We start from the raw sequence: 12,094 nt of genomic DNA, 5'->3' as shown, positions 1-12,094 counted from the left end.
CTATACATATATGATACACAATATACAAAATAAAATTAGACAAATTTTATTGAAAAAATAATTATTGTTATATTATAGTTAAAACAAAGCGATTTAACACGTTACAAAATAATAAGCTATGACACTATTAGAAGCAAAACATCAATCAGTTTCATTATATGATATATACCATTAAGCTAAATAATAAATTGAAATAATTGTTACAAATTTATTTCATATGAAACGTCATGAAGCACCTGTTACCTTGATTAATATGATTGTTGCGTTGAGGGAGTCAGCAAAATTATGTAGATGAAACACGTAAACATGCAAAAAAAACTGTAAAAAAATAATTATAACACGCGTAAAAAGTTCAAATATAATTGATATATACCCTCAAAATATTGCGTAAAGTACCGCATGACGAATGACACATGAAAACTCTTGACTACTTAACAACAAACTTACCTTTTATAATGTTTGCGTATTCAGAGATTTGTCTGCAAATTCCACGTTTACAGAACAATCCACATTTTGACTTCAAAGCAACCGAAATTATGATCACTGGGACTTATCACATCCTCAAATCTCACCGTTTATATCGAAAATTATTTATTTACATTTAAATAAGTAAGCGTATTTAGATAGCGGGCGCGTGGAACGGCCGCACGTTGCGTCGTCTCGAACGTATGTGTCGGGATGGTTTTGACGGGACGTGATTTTTAATGAAGGAAGGTTTTTGATATGTGAGAATGAGTGTACGGAACGTAGTGACGCGACGACGGCGCGGCTGCGACTGGTTGGGGCGGGGGCCACCCCGTACTGCGCGCCGCCCGCCCTAACGCCGGGACGCCGATACAAAATTAATACTTGTTTTGCTAAGAGCGATTTCGATTTGTCGGGCCCCAAATTTAGAAAGTTTGATCTTGTTAGCAATTAAAGTAGTCTTGATGTATATTTAAAGTTAGACCTCGCCTGGACACCGAAGTGGTTTTGATTACGAGTTAATAATGATGATATTCTGATAAATCATTGCAGTTAAATAAACTTATAAATGGGTCGCAATTTTTTTTGTAAGAGAATATTTAAATTTCAAACGTACAAAAGTACTTACCTGTGGCACTGGCCTCGTTACGTATAAGTCACAACTCAATTTTTATTAAACTGGAACGGTCCCAATATTTCTCTAACTTCGCGGCAGAAGCGAAAAGTTCTATTTCCCTCGTTTAGAAACTCGAGCAGGAATTGATGCACTGTCGGCTCGTTTGCATGACATTAAAGTATCTCTCGATATTTTAGAATGTGGCCTAATGTTGTGTCTTTATTACCAATTTGCATAAAATTTTGAAGCATACGTCTTGTGAATATGAAAATGTGATCATTCACTATATACCACATATGGAAATTAAATATACATTTTTATTAATCTTACTATTGTTAGAGGAGATTAAGCTAGTCAAATACTTTTAACAAGGTGTAAAATGCGATGGTTTTTAAGCGTCTAAAATTTCTGAGTAAATCGGATTAAAGTGAGGGTCGTGCTACGTCACTGTATAGTAGATATAACAAAGCTGAGTTGAAGAAAGACAAACAAAACGGCTCTCGTACAATATACAACAAACACTAACGTACATCTCTGTTAATTTTATTATGAAATTGTTCACTGTTACTATCTTGTCTATTTAACAACACTTTATAATTATGAAACTTATCATGATGAACAAACCACTGATACAAAACTTAACACTTTGGTTATATATATTATGTTTTGTATTTCCCTAATAATAACATAATAATAATATCCTGGGACATTATTCACACACAGCCATCTAATCCCAAACTAAGCCGTACTTGTACTATGGAAACCAGACAACTGATATACTACATATACTACTTTTTTTTTGTAATTACATACTTATATAGATAACTACACCCAGACTCAGGACAAACAGACAAGTTCATGCACACAAATGTCTGTCTTGGGTGGGAATCGAACCCACAACCTTCGGCGTGAAAGGCAAGTATCTACCATCCACGCCAACCGGCCCGTCAAACCGTCCACTAACCCACCGTGTACTACGCTAGTGAAGTTAGCATTAAATATTCAGTAATAACCTTGATTTACGCCCTTTATCAAATAAGTATTTTAAAATCACTAAATCGCTAAATCAGCAGAATTTTTAAGTACCTATGTTCCTTAATGTACCTGAAACAAAGATAACTCGTCCAAATGAACCCAAACCGCTCAAGAATCACGATATTAAAACCGGGTTTGAGTGGCCCTTTATATTTTGAAAGCATTGAAAATGAAGAGAGGAGCAGTGGTCAGAGCGTTTCATCAAACGGACAACGATTTAACCCATTGCGAGCCGTCCATCCAATATGGTCATGCCAATATAATGCGGTCGGAACAACCCCAGCGCAACCCGCATACAATTGGATTCTTAACAAATTCTAAATTAAAGCGAACGGGTTGATGTCGTCGTTCCGTGAATTAGCTAAATTTGTGGAGAAACTCATTTAGTGAAACGTTTTAGAAGAATTATAGAATAATTGTACTCGTATTTCGCCTACAGTTTGAACAAAATTATATTTTGTACTTATCGGCCTTAATTATAAGCGATGCTTAGCGAATGTTTAGTTAAACACTGATTTCTCTCTTTTTGTCATAAAAATTAGCACTGTTTTACTAATCACCCGCTAAAAAACGTTTATGTAAGGCTATATATTTAATTCTAATAGTCTAATAAAGGAACAACTGATGTATTTTATTTTTAATAATAATAATCGGGCTGTTGCTTTTGGTGTTCTATAAGTTATATTTACCTAGACGAATTACACAGAGCTTACTACGTGGATTAGACCATCGAATACATTTAAAATATAATAATACGATAATCGCGTCACAGTAGTATGAACAGCACTTTAAGTAAAAACCCTTAGAATAGAGTTGAATAAAGATTATATTTCACAAACAAATAATAATATTATACCATCATATAAAATGTACTTATAGTATAACTTTGGCATATCAATTATTTTAACTCTTAGTTATTACAAAATTTTATTTATTTTTGATAGGCAGAGAAAATGGACCTTATGAAAAATACTTTAGACTTGAAAAAAAAGTACACTATTTGTTTTTGTTATCAGGATTATTTTTTTATTATACAAACTCCGTTTACACTTTAATAATAATTACTAATTTATTTAAATTCTATTGCAAAAAATAAAGAATAAACTATCTTCATTGTAACATAACAAACATTAAAAAATGATGAACTCAACGCTGCTCTTAATTTCGAAACTTATAATATTATTGTGATAAAGTCTTCCAACCCAACTGACCGATCGCTCCCGTCATTTCAATATGACGTTGCCAATAATACGGTCGGATCCATACAGGATTAAAATTTTTAACATTTTCTCACTTTTTGTGCAAGTGACCCAATTTATTCAATAATATTTGGATTCATTGTCATTCTTATACATTTTATTATTTAATAAAAGCGTATTTTTTTAGTTATTAAAGACCTAATTTTTAATGGAGTTTTATTTTTCAAAATATTTATAATTGTAACCGTGTCAAATGAATCCAGATAATTTGGAAAATATGATATTTGTATTGAATTCATTGATGCTGTGAAACGTAAGAATTCACTTCTATAAGAAGAAAACATGTGGAAGCTTCTTTTTTAATGGTAGTGGTCACCACCGCCCATAGATATTGTCGTTGTTAGATATATTAACCACTCCCAATGTACCACAAACCTTGGGAACTAAAATGCTATGATGCTAAAATAAATGATATGCATCTTGTGCCTGAAATTACATTGGACCACTTAAGGTGAGTGAGCCAGTTGAAACTGGAACACAACGAGCAGTACCTATCGAGTGGGCTTGTATATAGAACCCCCTTGATAAGGACAATTTTTGTACGTCTTCTATTTAAGTATTTAAAATGCTATTTACAAAAGGTGTTCGTTTATGATAAATTAATCGATATGATAAATACGCTAGTATTTTAACTATATGTCAAACGTCATATATTTACGTTGTAATCATCTCGTTAATTTACTTTGATGTAGCTTAGTTGACAACGAATCTCTTCATTTAATAAATGTTTTCTCAATTGAGAAATATTTCGGTAATTCATATTCCCGATGTCAAAACATTTATTAAGCGAAAAAGACCTCTTTGAACCCGTCCTAATTTAAATTATCGCAACCTTTGTAATTAGATTTTCATATTTCGTTATAAGTAAAACCACTTCACCTTTCAAGTTTAAAACATGCAATGCCGGCTTACGTTTCATGTCATAAAGACTTTAATATGAAAATTTTTGATTCGTTTGTGGCATGTGGAGCTTTTCGCAAATTTCAAATGTTTATACCTTTGTAACAAACCAACATTTCAGCATATTGTCGACGTAAAGTACTGCATTTGTTAGCAAAGCGGTCTTATTTAAAAGAGACAATTGTGTTTAAACTGGACATGTATGTATGTTAATAGCATGGAGTTCAATTTTATGATTGAATTATTCAAATAAACATATAACTTTTTACAATTGGATAAGTTATTAATAAAGTTACATTTAAAAATATTTTTAATATATATCGATGTTTATGAATTATATGTAGAATTTTGTATTTTACTTAAGAATAAGAATGCGTTTATATTTTTTTATATTGGTTTGACTTGTTTGACTAGTTTGCAAACGCTTTGAATTGCACGTACTTAATTTGTGTTTAGAATTTATCTCGTGCTTAGCAACAAATATTGTAAAAAAAAGAAAATAAATTTGTCACACCTGTTTCCGACTCCGCAAATCAATACCCCCTTCCTGAGGCAAGATATTCGTTTTTATAAGAAAATCTCGCAGATACTAAAATGAGTTATTGTAGCCAATTAATAGCCTAATTTGCTTATGACAATATAATTATTTTTATAAATTTACTAGATGACACTATCAATTTAACAAGCTATAAAAATATATTATAATGTGAATGGTGCGATTATGTTGACGTCGTGTATATTTTCAGAAGAATAAAGGCTTAAGATTAAATTAAAGTTTCTAATTGCAAACTCTATAAGTAAAATATGGTAAAGTATATAATTTGGAAATGATTAAACACATATATGGACTGCGGATAACATCGATAGATTAGTATATGTTAAAAAGCCACCTGGTCTTAACTTACGCCTCGTGCCTTTTCTTCTATATTTGTAATATGTATTTCCAAGAATAAAGAATATAGTTCTCGTTTCTCTATAAATTAACAATTTATAATGTAACACTGCTTAAGCAATTGATATCGCTTGTCAGGCTTTAGAAAAATAAAACTAAATGTATGAAAAGCTTACATTTATAAGCCAAATCAACAAGGAATTTCCGATTTTCTGAAATATCGGTATCGGTAAATCATACGTCAACGAAAAATATATGGTATCACCTGGGAAAGGACCCCAGGTGAGAATCTAGTTCCCCACAGTCGTAAACGTCAAATGCACCTTTATTAAAATCACCTAATATTCGATGATTGTTGTATGTTTCTATAATATATTATATATTCATAAAAAAGTGTAGTAGCTTAGTGTAGACTGTAGTTATATAAGTCAAGATATTCTTAATAGGCTATACAGTAACAGCCTGTAAATGTCCCACTGCTGGGCTAAGGCCTCCTCTCCCTTTTTTTTTTTTTTTTGAGAAGAAGGTTTGGAGCTTATTCCACCACGCTGCTCCAGAGCGGGTTGGTGGAATACACATGTGGCAGAATTTCGATGAAATTAGACACATGCAGGTTTCCTTACGATGTTTTCCTTCACCGAAAAGCACGAGATGAATTATAAACAGAAATTAAGCACATGTAAATTCAGAGGTCCTTGCCCGGGTTTGAACCCACGTTCATCGGTTAAGATTCACGCGTTCTTACCACTGTGCCATCTCGGCTTATAGGCTATATTAAAAATTATACCAAGAGTTATGAATTCAATAAAAATAATGATTTTCCGCATTTTCTATTCGATACTATTAATTTACTACACTTTTATTTTTTAGCACAGCAAATACGTAAATTTGGTTAAAAAATACAACAGATATTTTTAAAACTGTTTTTTTGGGATATTTTTATTAAAGGTATACTTACATTTGTGTTACAATATTTTTATATTATACATATTCAAATCGCCGAAATGGCCTAGTGGTTAGTACGCGTGAATCATAATCGATGATCGTGGGTTTAAACCCGGGCACGCACCATGACTTGGTCAAAGTGAAATCATCTCATGTCGTATATACGCTTTTACTGGTGGTAGGGCTTTGTGCAAGCTCGTCTGGGTAGGTACCACCCACTCATCAGATATTCTACCGCAAAACAGCAATACTTGATATTGTTGTGTTCCGGTTTGAAGGGTGAGTGAGCCAGTGTAATTACAGGCACAAGGGACATAAAATCTTAGTTCCCAAGGTTGGTGGCGCATTGGATATGTAAGCGATGGTTGACATTTCTTACAATGCCAATGTCTAAGAGCGTTGGTGACCACTTACCATCAGGTGGCCCATATGCTCGTCCGCCTTCCTTTACTATAAAAAAAAAAAAAAAAAACCATTGAATTTTCATGTGCTTAATTTGTGTTTATTATTTATCTCGTGCTTGACGGTGAAGGAAAACATCGTGAAGAAACCTGCATGTGTCTAATTTCATTGAAATTACGCCATTTACTAACCCGCATTGGACAGATATTAAATGAAAATTTAATGTCTATTTCAAATTTCCTACGCCGCGAAGTAAATAAGTCATTTTTGGGGCAAGGTATTGGCGTCTACATTAAAATTTCGGATATATTGTTATCTGTATCTATTAATAAAGTTAAATTAAAAATAAATAGAGAAGAGTTAATGTCACAATACAACACTTTATACATAGATTATACAGGATAACTCCTTTATCTTTATTGATTCCTGAACAGGGTATTTAATTTTGTATTTTGTTTGAGAAAAAAAAAGTAATGACTTTCTTGGCAATTTTTCTCGGTAGAAATTACAATCCAAGCCGATAGTAACTTTATATTTAATTTAATCCTGTCACATAACAATCCAAAAGTGCTTATAAGCCAGAAGCGTACTTAAGTGTCTACTTGAATAAAACATTTTTTCGAGTCTCTTTTTCTATAATCAGTTTAATACCAAATTATATTTTTATATTTATTTTAGTACAGTAGTAGTAGACATTAACAGGCTGTTACTGTACTGTATACAGTACAGTAACAGCCACTCCCACTGCTGGACTAAGGCCTCCTCTCCCTTTTGAGGAGAAGGTTATTTTAAGTTTTATAAATAGATGATTGACTGATATGCGGATGGATGGTTATGATATGAAATATTTTAGTTCAAACAGAAAATTATTATGGTTATGTATGAAAGCGAGTCTTCTATCAGTAGTAATATAATAATAAAACTACACTTACATAATATTATAAATTTGTACATGTGAGTGTGACATACAACCTCAGTTTAGCGAATACTTTGTTTTGTGCGAACTTCACTTGTTACTCACTTCCTGCATCATTAGCGTTACTTTATTGCTTTTCTGGAGTTTCAAAGTGAAGCTTTAAAATAGTGTGATTAAAACACTGTACCGTCTTTCCCGTTTGTTTATGGAAATCGAGTTGACAACTTGCTTTGATTGTGCTGGAGGCTGCCACGCCTCAGTTTACTTTAGCAGCTTTTACGAAATTTGATAGCTACTCAAATATGGACAAAATCCGTGTAGCTATTGATGGATTGAATTTTTTTCACAGGTGAATTTTAAATACATGGCAATGTTGATTCTTGTGAGTCTTATATATTATTTAGCGGACGTTATTTTATATTCAATAACAAATTATATCAATTAGTATTATGGTTTTCATAAATTGTTATTATATTCACAGGACAAATTATAATTTTGTAGATTAACTGTTTTTTTAGATTAACATTAAAAAAAATAAAACAATATATGATGTTAAGAAGAATATATTTTGTTAAAAGTTAGAGAAGGCTTGGAGCGTATTCCACCACGCTGCTTCACTGCATCTCTTTTTTTCTTTCTTCATCTTCATTCTTTGCGAATCACGGCACCGTGGTCTAGCCACTAACACGTACTATGTAAATATATTGTTCTTACGAATACTTTAATAATATTTAGCCAATATTTGATTATAATCAAAACCTACATAAAACCTTTCAGAAAATGTAACAAAAAAAAGTTATAAGCTGTCTACTACTGTAACTCATTGTGTGTGATATTTTAATAAAATGAATAGATAGAACTCAACCGAGGTCGACTTTTTGTATCAAACTACGTTAACATAAGAAAATATATCTCAAAAGATCTACAACATACTTTATAATTGATATTCGTCCATAAAGTTAAACCATCATATTGTGAAAGAAGCATAACAATAACATTAGTACTACTGCTAAAGGTCACTCCGGAAGAAAACATATAAAACTAACCTCTGTTTAATCTTGGTGTTGTATATAAATGAGTGTATTCAATTTTAATTTACACATTAAAAATAATGCTTAAGAGAAAATGTTTATAAAATTCAATAGCTCCAAAGTACCTACTTCTTGTTCTCAGCTGGCCCGTAATAACGCTAACAATTATTAAGATTGTACTGGCAGCGCCCTGTTGAGCGATTTGAATCTCCTCCAAGTCTTAAACGAATTTCTTTGTAGTAAATAATAGGAGCATACGGCAGCGATGCGGGTTCGTATATTTATAACATCACTCGACTTAATGTCTTCGTATTTTATCTTAACTAAGTTTTTCTTTATCAAATTATTTTCTATAAATAATAACGAACTTATAGCGATTCATGGATTATTTTTATTCGTTTATGAACTACAGTATAGTATAAAGGAACAGACTGTGAGTATCCCCCGGCTGGATTAGGACTTCTCCTTTTTTGAGGATAAGGTTTTGAGCTTATTCCACCACGCTGCTCCAATGCGTGTTGGTGAAATACACGTATGGCAGACTTCAGTGATCTTTGACACATGCATGTTTGCTCACGATGTTTTCCTTCGCCGCCAAACACGAGATGAAATATAAACATAAATTAAGCATATGAAAAATCAGTGGTGCTTGCCCGGGTTTGAAACCACGATCGTCGGTTAAGATTCACGCGTTCTAACCACTGGGTCATCGCGGCTTATTTTATTATTAACTACACTTAACTGAAATCCTTCACTTCATTTATTGTAGTTACGTTGGTTTTGTTGTCGATTTATCTATGAAGTTTCTATCGGTAGTTCAAGTGTAAAACTTCGAGGTCCATCCCAGTAGGTCTGAGAGCCCTGGGCCCATGAATATACATCTTATCAGGGGTAGCTCACCCGCAACGCCGGTGAGCGTAAATCTTGCCTTTACGACCTCACCTGTCGAAGGAATAATTTACTGCCGGCTTAAAACTTCTAAAAGGAAATCCCAAACACTTCTCAAGAAATAACTGAATAAGAAATTCACGATTGTACGCACAACGCGACAAGCGGCTCGCCCGTCTTGACAGGAGGAAATTTGAACTTAAACCCTTCCTAATGGAATGGATAAAATTTCTAAAATTTTAGCTGCGACGGAGAACATTACATTGAAATATTAAAGTGAAAATATATAAAATATATAAGTAATAATTCTAAACTATAAATATCAAATTTTTAAGGAAAAATAATATTTAAGTATATAATATATACTTGGAGTATGAGGAGAGTTATTGCTCACTATATTTGGTAGCATTCGCTTCAGGGGACAATCCATAATCAATATGTTGGTTATTGTAATGATAATATATGTGTATAACTACATTATACTATTATGCATATGAGGCTGGTTTTCCGATGCCGATGGATAAGCAATTTGCAAGTAAAATGCGGAGGCTGGATGCATGGCGTCGACAACGCTTCTAGGTATTTTTTATTTAACAATAGAATTTCATACACTTTATTGCTCGACTTCGTTCGTATCTGACTTTTAGTTATGAGAATTTATCGACTTCATTCTAGGAACAGAATTTCCAGAATATAAGCTGCTTGTAATGTCAATTCCTAGTAATTTGTTACATATGTTTTTTTGGAAACCACTAATTCACAAATATATGAAAAAATAAATTGATAAACCGATGAATAATAAGAAGTGAAGAAACAAACTCACTTTCTAATTTATATTTGCATGAAATTTTATTTAAAACTTGAAATAAATATAAAAAATGCAATATTTTACATAATTAAAATACTAACAAAAACATACCTGTAAAAAAAAACAAATTAAATATACTGAAAATTAAATATCTAAATTAGCAAACCTTTCATTTGATACTTAATAAAAAGTTTGGTTAGTTCATACTTTTTAAATGAAGGAAATCAGCGTGATGAAACCTACATCCCCTGAATCACAATGGTTCTTTTTTATAAAAAGAAACCTGAATAGTCGAAGTGCATTCACCATTGCCCCTTCATAGCATATAAATAAATAACATAAACGAATACAAACAGGAATAAAAATTATATTAAAATACTGCAATCTACATACTTGAAAATGAGTGCGTAAGTAAACACATTTAACGTAACTTTAAAAATCGTGGTAATCGAATTGAAATTAACAATTTAACACGCTTATACAAATGCGACCATCAAGAAACAAGTCAACCGCAGGTACAAGTATAGTGATGTATCCGTAGATGATATCGTTATTCGACTAAATTAATCGATATTCGGTCTTCTTAAATGATGGTAACATTTATTTCACTTACTTTGGATAATTTTGCTCAAATGTAAATTGGATTATGTTGCTCAAATGTTCATAATTCTATATAAACAGTATATCGTATTTTTCGATTTAGTAATGTTGTGTTGTATCAAATTCCATATAGTTTCTGATAACATTCCAAACAAATATTTTATGATATTTTTCACAAAACAATATTTACCATCGATAATAAAAGAGCACATCTCTACATTGATATTGCATGCAACGATGAACGAGTAAATTCGAACACACCATTTTCATTCACGAGTGTTTACGGTCTAGGATTTTCAATGGAAGTGTTTGTTTGTTACCTTTCTAACGTTACGATACAACATGATTCAATGTAAGCCACGCTAAACGGGCGATCAACTTCTATAGTGCTTATTACTACGGAGAAGCTTAAATGTTTTCTGAAAAGATATCCTTTTACGAACGTTAACAGTGATAATTTATTGCTTATTTCGATTCGAATGTACTACGAAATTCAGTACGATGTTATTATTTATTTGTTAACGCATTACGCGTTTCCCGCACGGGAACAGTGGGGGTGTATGTGGGGCTCGCCGATGTCCGAGGCGCCGAGTGCGTCCCGAACACCCACTAAAAATCCCAGCGATACCAAAGGGTACCGCTTAACTGTACGTCTTAATGAGGAGCGCCACGGGATCGTTTGCGCATGCTACCACGACGCTCTGACGGACGGCCTGCCTATGTAGGCCTCCATTCTCTAGAGGGATTACCAGGGTAACCCCCGGCGACGCCTATTACGGCGGAGGGAGAAGGTGCGTATAGTGCCTCATTCTTCCCAAAAGGAGACCATTTCCGACCAGCACTCTTCGCTTTCGAGCATCGCGTTGATGTTGCGCGGCAGGGAGAGGTCTCCGCCAAGTTTTTTTTTTATAAAAATCAAAAATTATGCATTTTCAAACAAACAAACTCGAATCAAACACTGTCCATCGTACTAATGATAAAATTATAATAGATATATGAAAGCTGTTTTCAAATTGAGATTACTAAAAAGTGTGAATATTGAGTATTTATATAGTATATGTATCTCTTACAAACAAATTTCAAAACAAGAAGTTTAGCAAGAGAACAGATAAGATTAGAGATAAGTTTTGTATGAATATTTCAGGTTAAGCGTGTCAATAAACTATCTCTCAATTTTTAACATTTTTAAAAGAAAACAATCCAAATTGTAATCTTGCGAATTCCTCGGTTTCAAAATTCGATTCCGCTATTTCATTTTTATTTTTTTAATTTAAAAAAAAAACTTGCGATTGTAAATGAGACCACATGTCTACGATATGTAAAAAAATACCACAAGT

The 12,094-nt window shown here is 32.7% G+C and overlaps 2 protein-coding genes across 2 annotated transcripts in view; one reads left to right on the top strand and one right to left on the bottom strand.

Annotated features, from left to right (window-relative positions):
* LOC126769665 (semaphorin-2A) overlaps positions 1-658 on the bottom strand; it is a 338,220-nt gene extending 337,562 nt beyond the window's left edge. The window contains exon 1 of the mRNA XM_050488552.1: positions 448-658. The gene's annotated coding sequence lies outside the window, so the exon portion shown is untranslated. The remainder of the gene's footprint in view (positions 1-447) is intronic.
* The window catches only part of LOC126769740 (trypsin-4-like), a 112,460-nt gene that overhangs the window by 39,698 nt on the left and 60,668 nt on the right, over positions 1-12,094 (top strand). The gene's annotated exons all lie outside the window — the stretch shown is intronic.

This window comes from Nymphalis io, chromosome 7, assembly GCF_905147045.1.
Source record: "Nymphalis io chromosome 7, ilAglIoxx1.1, whole genome shotgun sequence".
Classification (NCBI taxonomy): Eukaryota; Metazoa; Arthropoda; class Insecta; order Lepidoptera; family Nymphalidae; genus Nymphalis; species Nymphalis io.
Note: the sequence above shows the minus strand (reverse complement) of the source record. Positions and strands in the feature narration are given on the sequence as shown.